We start from the raw sequence: 16,620 nt of genomic DNA, 5'->3' as shown, positions 1-16,620 counted from the left end.
GGCGTTCTTAGTTTATTCTTTTAAGGACATCTGTATTTGTGATTTTCGCTGTCCATGGTATTTTTGGGATACGGCGATAGAGCCACATTTCAAAAGCTTCTAATCTGTTTATATCCCTCGTTTTGAGTGTCCAGCCCTCTACGCCATATAGCAGCACTGACCACACGTAGCACTTAGTAAACCTTAGTCTCAGTTGAAGATCGAATTCTGAACAAGTCAGTACCTTTTTGAATTTTACGAAAGCTTGTCGAGCTTGCTCAATGCGACATTTTACTTCCCTGTCCGATGCCCAGTCTTCAAAAAGTCACGATTCCAGGTATTTAAATTTACTCACTCTTTTAATGGACTTAGTATTTAGTGTTATGGTGGAGTTTTCAAGTGCATCCAAGTTTCTGGAGATGATCATAAATTTGGTTTTTTTGGTATTAATCTCTAATCCCATTCGCTTACTGTATTCTCCGATTATAGTCACAAGTTGTTGAAGATCGACTATGTTGTCACAAATTAAGACACCATCATCAGCATATCGTATGTTGTTGATCAATACTTCATTCACTTTGATTCCCATCTTTGCATCCTCCAAAGACTCTTGAAATATGGCTTCCGAATAAATGTTAAATAAAAGAGGGGAAAGCACACATCCCTGTCGAACGGCCCTTTTTATATGTATGGGTTTGGATATAGAATTTTTAACTGTGCCGTTTGATGCAAGTACAAGTTTTCAATTTTCAATAAGTTTGTAGAAAACAGCAAAAAAAATTATTCTATAGTGCAGTATGCTTGTATTGATGAAATGCTCATTGGTTTTCGGGGAAGATGTTTATTTTACATGTACATGCCTCAAAAACCCCGAATATATGGCTTAAAGATAATGGCACTAACTGACGCCCGAACCCATTACTTTTTGGATGGGTATGTATATGCAGGCGCTGGAAGTGATGGCCAAGCATTGTCAGAAGAGGAAAGAAAATTTAACAAACCAACGCAATCAGTTCTTCGTCTAGTAAAATGTATTGAGGGTTCTAACCGTAACGTAACAGCAGACAACTGGTTTACATTCTTACTGTTAAAAAAAATTAAAGGGAGATACCTATTTCTTTTTTGTCAACTAAAACGAGGGTCACGGGATCATCTATATTTGGATTTGGCGATAGAGTTACATTAGTTTCATATGTACCTAAACCACGGACAGCGGTACTTTTGATGTCTTCAATGCACTACAATAATGGAGTAAACGATAAAATAAACAAACCCGAAATGATCGAGTTTTATAATTAAACAAAAGGAGGCATCGATGCATTAAGTGAAAAATGTACAGTGTATTCTACACATCGTAGAAGACGAAGATGGCCTCTTACTTGTGTTTATACAATTTTGGATATTTCTTTTGTCAATGCGTTTATAATATACTCGTCTTTACCTAGAAACCCCCAAAAGTCGAAGTATGAATTCATCAAATATCTAGCTCGGCAGCTTGTGCAGGATCATATGGAAAGAAGACTAATTATTTCTCAAATTTCAAGGCAACTGAGACATAATATCGCTTCCATTTTAAAAACAGACATACCTGAACAGAAAAATGCTATTTTAGAAAAAAGAGTAAGGTGCTCAAAATGTCCACGATCATCGGATAGAAAAACGAAGATAGTTTGCGTTAGTTGCAAAGCGCCAATATGCCACATGTGTGACACACACATTTACAAAGATTGCCTATAAGAATGGATTGTAGTTTTAATGATGTTTTTTGTTTTTGGTTTTTTTTTGTGTTGGTAGGTTAGATTAAATGTTAAAGTTTATGTTTTAAGAAAAAATTTTTTTTTTCATTTTTTTGTTACAGGATAATGTTTAGTCTAGTTACAAAATAACTCAGTTTTTGAGGCTGTTTTGTTAGTTTATTTTTTAAGTGTGATAAGTATTTTAAATATTTGTTAAATTTATGTTATAACAAAATAAACGTCTTTAAGTTATTGAAGTCAATTTTTTTTAATATAAACAAATATCAGTGTCTAATTTTGCAAAACAAATTGGGGTCAGTGTGACCCCAACTCACCATACACGTAACAAAAAATGGACCTCACCAGTTACGGGTTATGGTAATGGACCTCACTAAGTCTATTTAATTTATTTACTTTCCAAATATTATGGAATCAATCACGGATCACACATTAAAGCATCTATCTGATCGCTATTGCTTGCAAGAACCGAATCTCAAGGTCTCTCAGGCCCATTGAGACAGTTTTCCCGAATGTTTTTTATAATAGTTTCTTGGTAATTCCTTAAGATTTTTACGGTAATTAGGTCATATTCTGAGGACTTTTTGAGTTTAATTTTGTGTGAATAGTATTTTTTACTTTGTTCTATCTAATTTTTTTAGAGCAGATTTAAGTTGATAGGGAAATTTTGGATAAATATGGATTTTATTTTCTATATTAACATGTTTATCTGCAGAAAAAGGTTGGAAAACCGTTTTAAGATATTCACCGAAAATTTCAAATCAGTAAGATCATCCAATAAAAATATACCACAAATACAGGTACATTTTATGTATGTATTATTTTTCTATTCTAAATATTCTCTTGCTGTTAAATCAAGGACGCGCAAAACTGATATTTTTCTGACAATCTTCAAAAAATAAAGATAAGATGCTCATTCAAAAATATTTTCATTAATCTAGTAAAAGCCGGAATAAGGCGGCAAAAAATCGTTCCATATGTAGGATTCGACATATAAAAAATATTTTACCTCTTTTTCTTTGGAAAAATCGTCTCATTCATATTTATAGAATAGTGTTACTCCAGGAGAGGAGAAAACGGAAAAAACGAGATACGATTTCGTTTTGCAAAGGCGTAGTTTTCGGAAAAGGCGTATGATATAACATAACAATATTTCTTATATTGATTTAATGGATATATACTGTGACAAAATATATAGAGTTAAAGATGCTTCCCTTATATTTAATTTTCTTGTAGAAAAAAGTGTATGTAAACTAAATTGTTAACACCTTACACATTATTAAAAAATTTTACTAATAAACTTTCAGTTTATTTTTAATAACTGCATTTTTATTTGTTTATTCCATTGTTAAAATCCCTTTCTGTTTTTTACTTTCTTATTTTCTCTTGCCCGAGAGAAAATATGCGTGTACGACGGAGAAACACATATACCTTTCCTAGACTTATACCTTTCCTAGACTTTAAATAGACGTTTGACAAAGTAAACAGAAAAAAACATAATAAAAGACTTACAAGAGAGTAATATACCAAATAAAATTATAAGAATATTAGCAATGACAATGCGAGATTGCCAAAACCTTCCAAGAAATAGAAAACGAAGGCAAACTAAGAGGACTGAAAATAAATAAAAACAAAATACATGAACGTAAGCATGAACAAGAAGACACAAATAAGAGAACTGACAATAGATGCACACAGTTTCGAAGAGAAGTTGGAACATTCAAATATTTGGGAGTACTAGTCAATGGAAGAAATGAACGTATAGATATAAAAAAAAAGAATTTAAGCGGGACATACAGCGTTTTATAGAAAGTAAAAAATGTTTAGAGATAAGCAATATAATAAGCAATATGCTGCAAAAACATTTACATTAATAGCAAGAGAAGAAGAGCCATTGGAAGTTTTTGAGAAGATTATCAGAAAAATACTGGGACTAAAGAGGAAAACAAAGAGGACGCAAGAAAATGGATGAATTACAAAATACAACAATTGATGGGTTAGAAGAACATACATTAGTAAATTAAACAAATTTTTTTTTATCAAAAAAAAAGAAAAAACAAAAACGAACATAGTTAAGACAATAAAAGCCCAAAAAATTAGATAGTATGGGCACATAATGAGAAGAAAAAAGAGCAATCCGTTAAGAGTTATTACGGAATGGTACCACCAGGTAAAGAACTAGAGGCAGACCTAACCTAGGCCTAACCTAAACTGAGATGAAGACAACAAGTAGAAGAAGACTTAAGAAGTATGAAAATATACAATATACAATAAATAGGACAATCAAAGAGAGAGAAGAATGGTGGAAAGTTGTAGAAACAGCAAAGTCACACCATAAACTGTAAAACCAAATCCAGAATGAGATGATTCCCCACGCGAAAATGATCTTTAAGTGAAAACAGCTTCAGCTTCGTCGGGAGCGTATAGCTTATATATATATATATATATATATATATATATATATATATATATATATATATATATATATATATATATATATATATATATATAATCTCTTGCCTAAGACCTATGGGCTATTAATTAAGAAAGTATAACGTTAAAGGTTTTAAAGGAAAGGGTTTTATTATTTTATATCGCGGAGTGCTACCATTTAAAGGGATGCTTTTTTGAAAAAGGGGTGAATTTGTCCCTAGGGTGCATTTGGGAAAATTCTATGCAGTTTTCCTATCTATAAATCTACAAAAAAGTTGTTCAAAATAAAATTTCTCCTTTGTCACCTGAAATGTCATCTTTAAATGTCAAAAGTAATTTTTTTCCAAAAATATATTCAAAAAAAAAGCAAAAAAACAGGAACAGATGCACTTTTTTTTTCTGTCTCATAAATTGTCACGAGGGTATAGGTAGTGGGACTGCTTTACAGAAAACAAAACTTTTGTCATTTCTCTTCAAAATAACGTTTGAAAAAAGCATTTTAGATTAACAGAATCTTAGATATTGTTTTTAAAGTTTGCCGCTCACACTATTTGTAGGCCATTTTCTCTATTTTTTCGCAAACATTGTTCTATAAATTTTGTCTACACAGTTTTAGGTATATGCAGTGCTACCTCTAACTAAAAGAAAAATTTAAAATGATCTACGGTAGAAGAATTTGGGACTAATTCTAGGCAATATATGTTTCTTCAAGTATTTAAATTTTAACGATTTTTGCTTATTTTTACGACTTTTTTTCTTTTAAATTTTTTAAACTTCTTATTAGTTTTCTTGTCATTTGGTAGATTTATTACAAAATAAAAAAAGCTTATTTTCTGTACTTTAAAAGATTCTAATGTAAGGACTTGTAATCAAGATATTAGTTCATCAAATTGCGATACTTCCAACGATTTGTATATTATGTACTTTTAATTTTACAAGAAAATAATACCCCTGTCGTCAGAGACGAAAATGCCACTAATTATCTAAAAATCATACGAACGAGTTGAATTTTGCTGAGAATTTCAATCTCGACACCTTAAAAAAATTGCAAAAAGTTTGCTTATCCTACTCCCGTGGTTCCCCCTAAAATTACCTCTCGTAGGAGCGGGGGAAACATCGATTTATCTTTAATCTGTATGCTGTAAAAAAAAAAAAATGTTTTTAACAAGAAATGTAGCTGAGATAACGTTGAACAAAAATATGGCGATTATAAATATGTTATCCGCGTGAAATCAATTTTTTAAACAAAATTTGTATCAACTCAACAGTAAAAATTCGACAGATTTTGATCAGAGTATCTTATCGACAAAAATTAAAATGGGTTTTAAAGATGAAAGTGCAATTTTCGTACGCAATTTTTGCATTTTGCCATAAAAAAGAAAACTCACGTATCTTCCTGTTTTTTTTGCTTCGTTTTTTGGGGAATAATTCAATAATTCACCCTATTCCTAAAAACGTACTCCTTTAAATGGTAGCAGTCCGTAGTTTTTTAATATTTGGGGATTCATTCACCATATGAAACAATAACACCCTTCTAACGTTGTAGTTGCTTTCTAAAGTACATATTCAATTGCCTAAAAGATATTATTCTAAAAATGTTTGGTAATGAGTCTTCTTTACTTCAGTTGATTTTGTCTTTTCTTAATCAACTTTAATGTAGCAATAAAAAGACGACTATCTATTTTTTTCAAAACCATCAAAATGTTGTTTTATGACAAAAAAAAAGAAACTACCGAAAAGCTTTCGAAAAACCAAACCCAATTTAGATGAACTAAATTTTCCAACAATCAAAATATTCAACCCTAGGGTTTCGCCACTGATTTGCCCTTTATGTAACCCATAGAGGAATCATGGTGAACAAGTTTTGTATTGGAAGTTATGAATGCATTAGGGCCCTCCGAAACGTGCCCCTTTTCCTTCTATTTCGAATCAATGGTGTGCATCATTTCTCTATTTCTACATTCCCTTTTGGATATATATTTATTTAATACAAACTCGTCCCCCAGCCGAACAGCTCGCAAACTAGATATCCTATTCATATAATACGGTTTTTGGGGAATTGAGCGTTCAAGTTGCCACTGCAAACAAATTTTAAATGAAATATTTCTGATACGAGGCAACACGTTAGGTTGTGGAATTGTTTTGGTATGAACAGAATTGATTAGGGTCTAAATTATTGGTGCCATACGCGACACTGATATGCGTATTTGGCTTAAGTTTTAAGGATTTGTTATTTCTATTGTACTAGCATAGATAATTTGTTAATAATTTGTCACCCAAAAAGCAACATAAACTAAACAATATTAAAATTACAATTTAAATTACAATAAGAAGGGATCATTAGGTCATTATATGATACAGCAAAAGATAGGCTCTAATTAAAATGTCTTTTTTGAAGAAAAGCGTTTTGTAACATATACTAGTGAAAAAACATAAAATTAAACAATGTCATAAAACAATTACAACAAGGGATTCAAAGGGAATTGCAATGCTGTACACAAAAGAGATATACAATGAAAATAGATACATTTTTTTCCTTATATTACGTCTAACGCCGGTTTGTGTCTGATTTTAAGACCTATCTGTGACGTTGATGGCCAGCTACTTCTGCATCTTTTACGGGGTATTATCAATAGTCTTGTGCCTATTGGTCTTAAATTGCTTGCTATTTAAGCTAATTTCTTGCTATCGATTACTTTTCCATACTCCATACATACTTTTACCCTATTACAAATTTTAGAATACAACAGATCCGCATTTCTATGTTTGATTGACTTAAAGACGGTTGATATTGTTGGAATCACAACAAAATTCAGCGTTTTTAATGTTTACTAATGATTTATTGTTAAAAGTGATTGACAGAATTAAAGAACAATTGAAGATGCTCAGATAATCTGTTAGATCGGTGATAAGCAAATCTATTAGGTCTTAAAATAGGTAAATGTAGAGAGTTGCATCATCACCAACAGCTATTAGCTATTTGAAGTCAAAACATGACAAACTCAAAATAAAAACATGGTGCGACTCTAATTTACTCTCTTTTAACACGGATAAGACAGTAGCATTATCCTATAAGGAAGTTCTTCAACCCTTGCTTCTTAATAAGAGCCAGAGCAGTATCGTTGATTCTGTAAAATTTTTGGTATTTTTATAGACAGCAACCTTAAATGGTCCCTTCATATCGATTTGTTAAGTAAGAAACTAGCTTCAGCCTGCTATGTCAATATAAAAAAAACAGTATCTTTTTGTCCTCAGTAGAATAACACATTGCAGAAGCTACTTCAACGGGATTTTAACTCTGATTTTAACAGCCCAACGAGTTGTAATTTCACAACTACTTGTGCATAAGAAGCGTAACAAAAAGTTTTATTCATCGACAGACGAAAGAAAGAATACTATGCCGAACATGAAAATGCGATACTCTTGTGTTTTGGTTATATGGCAAACATATTGCTTCCTACCAGTAGCGCACCTAAAATTTGCCTCTGGGGGGGTTTTGGTTAGTCACCGAAATTTTTTTTATGATATTACCTCCATTTTGAGTCCTTAAAATGTGTGAGTAACAGTGTCGGAATTGGGTCCTGCGGGGAAGGGGTTTACCCCCCAACCCCCCCCCCCCTTGGGTGCGCTACTGCTTCCTACGATTCCAGTACAGGAAATATATTACCTTAGACAACTGTTCGTCTATCCGGTTGACAACCACAATAGTAATAATGACACTGCCACATTTTATTTATACCATCAGGGAATTTCTGGAAAGGGAAGTAATGAAAGTTGCTCTTTGTTAAAGAAGTATATTGACGAGAATTTTTCAGCTAATATAGGTGAATTGTACTTATACAGTGGCAACTGTACAGGACCAAATAAAAATCACACGATGATTAGGTTTTTAAGCAACTCACAGATAGTGGAAAATTCAAAACAGTTGTCTATAGACTTCCAATAAAAGGTCAGTTTTATTTACCATGTAACAGGGTCAGATGGCATGCGCAAAACTAAACAGTTTTTTGTTGTTTCCCAAAATTTACATTGTGTGACCTTTTATAAATAAGCGATTAATTTGTATATTGGTTTTTGTGAGTGACTAGTGGACCGATGGTTCAAACCATCGTAAGAAACCAAAAATTATAAAATTATATCGTAGTAATTTAAAATCTAAACAGACTAGAATCCGCTGAGGTATCAAATCGATATATAGATGAACAGTATGACTAGGGATCGGATCTTGCAATTCAGTGATACTTATTTCACTGATTCAAGAGGACTGTGGAGTGTATAGGACCCTCGCAAAAAGATAGTGCATTAATTACGTAAATTTTTAAAAATTGTATGCTTAACCCTTTCATTCTAGAAACTTTGTATTTTATAAAACGTTTTAACGCTCAAAATAAATTTAAAAAACTATCGTTCGTTCAATATTTGTCATCTGACGTAGGTAAAACTTGATTTATGAGTCGTAATGATATATGAGAAACACATATCAAATAATTTAATTTTCTCTGATGCATTTATTGCTACCTCAATTAACAACCGCGTTAATCATTATTAAGATACTCTGAGCGGATTATTAAATATAAATACTAAGATCTCCATCTGTCATCGGATTGGTATAAATCCGATCACGCGAATACATGCACTTGATATGCTTCATAGCATTCGGAACAATCAGCAACGCCGCCCTAATACTAAATCTTCCAGAATTGACGAATGTTCGGGACTAGCCGAGCGATAATTTGTCTCTATTTTGGTTTGTGTTGAAGGTCTGTTCAACATCGGAATTTCCGTTTTATGGTGGAATACAAAAGGGCTACTGTGGGAGATATTTTAATCCAAACGGATCTTACATTATCCAAAATTTAGTTTATAGTTACGTTTGCGTAAAATAACGAAAGGAAATTGTAAACTTGTAAAAACTATTAGAAGAATAAAAACAAACTATGCTCTAACACATTTATTAAACTACAAAATGAGTCTTTCTGATACTACAAATTGTACCTGTAGAAAATATTGTGATTTAACACATGCCTCATTAGATTGTGAAAAACAACAAGAAAATATTACAAATGTTTATCAAAGCTTGCGAAAACTAAATGATTGATTCCCATTTCACTTAAATCCATTAATTTTTTCTGAAAATATAAAAATCTATAATTTTATTTTTAGGTTTTTAAGAAAATGTAAAACCTTAAACAAAATAATGTATTAATCACAGAATTAAGACGAAAGTTGAAAGAAATCTGCGACCTACACTAATATTGTAACACACCATATGATACGAAAAAATAAAAATAAAATCATATACAACAAAATAGAGTAAATTAAAAAAAGACAAAAAATCAAGTTAAAACCCGATACTTAAAAAAATCTAATAACTCAAAACCAAAAAAAAACAACGTGTAAAAATAACATAATCATCACCATCATAGCTTTAAAACCCTGTGTGTGTCCTATCCCCCTAAAACAAATTCCAAATAGAAGAAGAAGACTACTACAGCCCATATGAAGTTGCAAGGATCATCAGGAAACTGAAAGGAAGCAGAGCACCAGGACCAGAAGTGATTCACAACATCACCCTATATAGGAACTCCCAAAGAAGATCATAGTGTAACTGCACTATATCTTTTTGTAACAAATTTTGCTTGGAAAAAGGACATGTCTGTGGACTAGTGGACTGTGGACGCATTTCGATGCGCATCGCCCCGCCTCGAATTTTCCCATTGGCTCTTGACCTGGAAATCCCTATTTATCGCTCGAACAGCGCATATAAATATTGGCGATTTTCAGGTCAGCCAGGTCAGTCTCTCACGGGCTCTCCGAGAGCTTATTGCTCTCGGGGCTCTGCTTCCTGCATTTATTTTTCATACTCTGTAGCTGAGAATTGTTTCAACTTAACTTGGTGTTTTTTATTTCGACGAAGAAATTGTCATGTAAGAAATATCTTGCCTTTTTCAAGGCAAGACACCGAAGATAAATATTTTCCAAGTCCATAACCCGAAAATGGACTTAAGTAGAGGAGCTCTCGACGTTTACTCCGAAGCCCTCTACAGAGCACCCGGGGATATCAGAAGGTGGTTAGACCCTTATTTGTTCCCCAGAGGTGACATCTTCACCAAGGACATATTCCCATATTTCTCATGTCTTCATCGATGTTATTAAGGAACCTTGTTCTGAGTCTTCCACTTCTTCTCTGGCTAATGGTCTATCAATGAGTGTTTTTTGAGCTTGGTCAGTTTGTTCTTTCCGAATTACCTGCCCTACCCACCTCAAGGTACATACAAGGATATCCTTGTATCGACCTGTAAGTAATATTTATTTATTTTCAATTTTACTAAATAATTTTTCACTTAATTTCTTATTTAGATAATTAAAATCCATATTTAATAATCGCACACATATAATATCGGTATAATTATTTCTGTATATTTTGTACCAGGCAGCACCCTCAAACGGGTTATTATATTTTCAGCATTTAGTTTACTATGTACCATTGACCTGAAGATGCATATCAAATTACATTATGCGAAACCGGTCGTTGGTGGTAGAATAAATTGATTGTAAGTCTTATTCTTGTTTCTTTTTAACTATTTGAAATGGACTCAAACAGGCAATACATTTTAGAATTAAATAATTATTTTATTTGAACTTAAGAAAAAACAAATAATAATTTAGAGTTAATGGAATAAACTACACCCACCTAAAAAATTACTCAGAATCAACTCGAAATTTTGGAAATAGAATCTTCACCTAAATTTTCTAGGTGGTTTTTGGTTACTTCCTCAATATAAGGTTCTGCTTCCAAAAATTTTTCTTTTCACTTTTTTCACGATCATAGCGTTTTTTTCCAATCTGCAGCACTAAACTCGTCAAAATAAGTTTTGCATAATTGTTGAACATTCCCAATATGAAAACACAAATTTCTTTGTCCCACGTATTGCTTCAGTGATGCCCAAACTGGTTCGATGGGATTCAAACCTGGATGGCAGAGAGCTAATCGTAAGAAATTCTGATTATGTTGAGTTAAAATTGCATATATCTCGAACGTTTCATATTTTGACTTGAAATTTAATTTAATGTAATTTAATGTAATTTAATATAATTTAATGTAATTTAATGGAATTTAATATTATTGTACAAATTAGGTTTGAACATATTCGTGTCAAAATATAAATATTGTTAGACCTTAACCATTCTATAATAATTTGTTTTCTACTGTTGGAATTCGGTGCTTTATCTTTTTAAACACTGTGATAAGGCGCATTGTCAATAATCACGACCAAATACAACCTCCGGTATTTGAATTAGATTAAAAAATTAATTGGGCATTGTAATAAAGCCCTTCTCGCTGCCAGCATGAGCAATAATTAATCGTTGCCCTTTTGAAATGGGCCTAGCTAGTCCTACATTGGAATTGTCATTCCCATAAGTAGCAATAATATGCGAAGCATGAGTGCTATTTCTAGGCACGTAAATAAGCTATTCTTAAGTGAAGAATATTATGTCTTTCTATTAATAATTTTCTGTTCGTTTTCGTCTTTCTTCAGCAGAATCCCATCGATTTTATTATTTTTCGAAGAGAATCTTCGCCTCCTGTGTATCCAGTTCTTAAAGTTTTCTTAAAATATTCGGCACTGTAGGCACAATTTTGTCAGTGATATTTTGTCATTTAAAATATTTCTACGTAGTGTAAAGTCTTTTATTTATTTATAATTATTTATATTTTGTTGTGAATTCTTTAATTTATAATGTCTTGTTCTTATCTTAATTTACTAAAGGTTCAATATTTATAACACTTACGAATTTAATTTATTTTCTTTATTTATATTAATTTATCTTACAATAATTTATATATCCAAACGTAACAATTAAAATCGCGAGCGCGGCTTCAACATCAACTGATCCCTTCAATGAAAAATCCATTATTATATATGAGAACACAACTGGCCTAGAATTCAGCAGAATCCCTCTGATTTATACTAGAAGGTAAATCTGGGTCATCGTCTGACCGGTTTTCTTTCAGGTAAAATTTCTGCCAGCTGGTAGAATTACCTCGTACAATCTAAAACATATTAGTGAATAAAAAACATGTTTACAGGTTTTTAAATATGACTTATATTTTTACGTAACAGTAGCAAACTTTTATCTGCGTTGTCTAAATGCTTATCCCATTTTTCGATTTAGTTGGCGGTTTAAAAGAAGAACTTGCATCACGCTCTATATTCCTTTGCTCCGTAACAATTTTTCAAACAATTTTTTTTAAAGCACATGTTCCAGCAATCTCTCTTTAGTACAACTGATCTAACGGGAAGTTCAGCACCTCAAATGTTTTTTCTTTCTCCAAATATTTAAACATATTATCTCTCTATCACAATATGACCTGAATGTCGATGTTTACCGCTAGGATATTTTAGATAGTCTGATAACAGTTCTTAAAATAAAGTAAGAATTGATTGTTTATCTTGATGAAGGGGTTTATCCCCGGCCATGGATCGTTCCGGCAGATGTAATGCATGTAACATTTTAGCACCTTAATCTTTAATTGATACTAACTGTTAAATAGTACTAAAAATATCCAATATTACACATATCTCAACAATAGGCTTAAATTTGTAAAGGTCTATAGACTTCCAGTAAAACATGAACAACAATTAATAAATTCTAAATTACCCGTACCTTCAACAAGGTCAACTAATGACATCCTCGAATATTACTCCATTGATAAAAGCCTTTCAACAAATTACATAAAAACGTCAGACGAATACGCATTTCCCTTTTATGAGGAATAATTTATAAAAAGGCCATTAGCGACATAGCCTTCTCCCCTCAATTGGCCAATTGGCCAATTAATACAACTTGGAAAAAGTTGAAAACATCACCGTCAATTTAATTTCAAAGAGAAATTCCAATAATGACCGCTAGCTAGAGCATAGATATAGACTTCGGAAATTCAGGACGACGTCCTAAGATAAAATGACAGTGGTGGAACGTTCTAAGGAGGACACAGGTATTTTATATGCACTACGCCATTTAATTAGAAGTATCAGGTTTGTATAGAAGAAATACAGAAATTTTAAATATTAAAATGTTAAGCTTAAATACCGTTATAGAAACGGTAATATAGTAAACGTTACTGCTTCTCCCACTAATTCTCTTACTATTAGGTGATCAGTTGGTTGATATATCCTTCATCATTTTCTTTGCCATTATGTTTATACAGGATCAACTTCCCTGATTACAAATATGTCCTGTCTACTTATATTTTACCAAATACTTCCATGCATTTATTGTTCTATTTTATTTTTAGTTGATCAATACTTAATGCTTCACATTATATTATGTCAATGTTTTTTCTTGCTGGAATGAGTTAGCCATCCTGTATCAGGTAGGAGAAATTTCTTTATTTTTATCGTTGACAAACTTATTAATAGGTTGTGGTTCTGTTGTTGCAGCTTGTTGCCAAAAATTATTAAATTGTCAAGGTATATCAACATGTTTTCGTAATTTACACTTACATTGCGATCGTTACAGTCCATTTCCCACTTCAGTCCATTTGACTCTTCCACATCCTTCCGATGAAGCTGACTATTTTAAACTATTTCCAAAAACAATGAAATTATCTAATTATAATTATGAAGATATTTTCATTAATTTTTTTTGCTGCTAGTCCTTGTGGTAAAAATATTCCGCAAATTTGTTTCTTTCTTGAAACCTATTCCTCGGTTTTCGTTTTGATCTGAAAATATTTTATAATTTCGCACCTAAATTATTAATATTTTAAAGACTGTATGTATGTGCAATTATTTTCTTCCTTCTCGTGTATACAACTCTCTTCTCCCGCTAGAGGCGCAGGACTCTAGGTGAATGGAATTACGGTACCACGCTAACCTATTGTTGTGCAGCTTAATGCTCGACGTTCTATCAGTATCGCCAAAGCAGGTATAGGAGTCCACTTGTTGGCTTCGGGATTGATTATTTTATTATTTGCTCTTACTCACAAAAGAAAATCTATTCAGGATGTTTCCTAATTCACCATGTTTTATTTTTATCCAGACTAATTTGAGAAACATACGCAGTCGCAACATTCAACTATAGAACAATATAGAATAGAAATATGCTTTATTGTCACTGAAAATTGTACAATTTTATGGACAAAGATTACAAAAAGTCCTGCTGGAAAAATATGTAGGTGTTTACCAATCAAGCAAACAGTTTATAAAATATATAAAGAGGGAAGAGTTAAAATCTCGTTGAAGTAGCTTCTGCAATGTGTTATTCTACTGAGGAAAAAAAGATACTGTATTGCTCTTTTTTGTAATTTAAAAATAACATCAGCTTGGGCAGCTGTACTACCAACTCCAGAAAGAAGACCATATCGAAGATGAGACTTGAACAAAGAAAAATATGTTATTTTGGGCTAAGGCCGGTTTCTTACTTAACAAATCGATATGAAGGGACCATTTATGGTTGCTGTTTATAAAAATACAGAGAAACTTTACAGAATCAATGATTCTAATCTGGCTGTTATTAAGAATCAAGGGTTGAAAAACTCCATTGTAGGATAAAACTACTTCCACGTCCAGTGAATTCCAGTCTTATCAACGTTAAAAGAGAGTAAATTAGAGTCAAACCACAGGTATTACTGGTATCACCAGCAAAAAGAAAAACATTTTCTTTGATTTTTCAGTTAGTGATCTCATTTGTAAAGATCAGAAAAAATAGATGACCAATACCAATACTGAACCTTGTGGTACTCCACATACAACGAAGTATTCACTTAGATTTTCAGGGTTTGGAAGAGAAAATGCTAGAGCTGTGTTACATTTATTTCGAAGATCGTTTATTATGGGCCAAGTTTCTCTTGCAACATTTTTAGAGCTTTCCAGAAAATTTTTATAATACGTTTTTTTAGATGTTTTCATAAGTTTTCTCTAGGTTTCTCTGTACTGAGAGATATATTTAAAGACAAAGGCGTTGGTAGTAAAATTCCTTGATGTACTGAAGTGAACGCACATTCTTGGCTGATATGCGGATACCTTTGGTAGTCTAGGGTTTGTCCAATTACTTCTTTATACACTTCAAACGTGTTAAATGTCATGTCTACGTTGAATGATCAATTTTGCGTCTAATATTACAGCTCTTCTAAAAAGTTCACTTAAACTATGGCCACCCCATTCACCCAATAATATTAGTAAGGATATTTTCCTTCGGTTTTGTTCTTTCCTTTATTTTGCCTTGTCCGACATTTCCTAGTAGTTAGCATGCCATGTCAGCATGATATGTTTTAAATAGTAACGTTCACTCCCAAAGTATGTCATTAATTTTTTTAATCAATTAAGTTTTTCTTTCTTCCTCTATATATTTTTCCTGCTTTAGTTTCTCCAAAGTTCTCTACTTGCTCTAATTATGGCTAGATCGTAATCAATAATCCTATTCTGTTCTCCTAATCTGGCACGTGTTGATGCTAATGTCACGTACTTGCTTTTGTCAACAACAAGATTTATCTTATTCCTAGCTCTAATCGCCTATAATACATATTTAGATGAAATGTTATCAACGTAAGCTAAAGTCTGAAAAATTTTAGTCTTAAAATTCCCATTTCATAATTAATCTTCCCCTAGTGGCTATTCTAAACACAAATTCTCCTTGTTTTAGCCTTTGTTTGGTTTTAAAGATATTTAAGATGTTGTTATTTATTAATTCTGCATGTTTATGGTTCTATAATCATAATTACCTTGTTGTTTTTGCTATTTTTAACAGTAAATACAATATTTTTACAATAGTATCGTCAATTCAGTCTCAAAATCAAGTATTTACAATTTTTCAATCGTGTTGAATTCCCAGTAATAAAGTTAATAAACATAAATGATTCAAATTGCACTATCAAAGTTTACCGACTGTTAATCACAGAAGATAATCAATTTCTCATCAATCTCGAGTGCCAGAACAAGGATATACCGCGAGAGAGGCTGTCGCTGATAGACAAATAACTAGGTCGTGTGATACTCATTACATTACTTTGAATTATTTATTAAATATTGCGATGGTGGTGTAATGGTCAGCATAGTTGCCTTCCAAGCAGTTGATCCGGGTTCGATTCCCGGCCATCGCAATTTTTTTACCCAAAAAATCGGTTTTTTTCTGTAATGAGAAACTTGGTTATTTGTTACTTTGCATATATGAATATTAGTATTATGTAAAATGCGAGATAACATATCTTATTAGTTTTAACCAGCATTATAAGGGTGTTTTTGAATTTCTGGCATAGATCTTCACCCCAGGGATATGGGTTATTATATTTTCTTGCCTAGTGCAAACGTTTTTAAGAGGACATTCTTTTTTCCATTTCGTGTTATCTTTCCCACGAAAATAAATAGGAAAACTCTCACCTGATTGGCTGTCCTTATTTTCTACATGTGATTTACCTCCAATGTCCTCTTCTGAGTCTGTATTATGATCG

At 32.2% G+C, this 16,620-nt stretch overlaps 1 non-coding gene across 1 annotated transcript; it reads left to right on the top strand.

Moving 5' to 3' along the window:
• The first annotated feature begins 16,200 nt into the window (after positions 1 to 16,200).
• On the top strand, positions 16,201 to 16,272 carry TRNAG-UCC (transfer RNA glycine (anticodon UCC)). Its single transcript has one exon. It is a non-coding gene; the product is annotated as a tRNA-Gly (tRNA).
• The last annotated feature ends 348 nt before the right edge of the window (positions 16,273 to 16,620 follow it).

Source organism: Diabrotica undecimpunctata, chromosome 6, assembly GCF_040954645.1.
Source record: "Diabrotica undecimpunctata isolate CICGRU chromosome 6, icDiaUnde3, whole genome shotgun sequence".
In the NCBI taxonomy this organism is placed as follows: Eukaryota; Metazoa; Arthropoda; class Insecta; order Coleoptera; family Chrysomelidae; genus Diabrotica; species Diabrotica undecimpunctata.
Note: the sequence above shows the minus strand (reverse complement) of the source record. Positions and strands in the feature narration are given on the sequence as shown.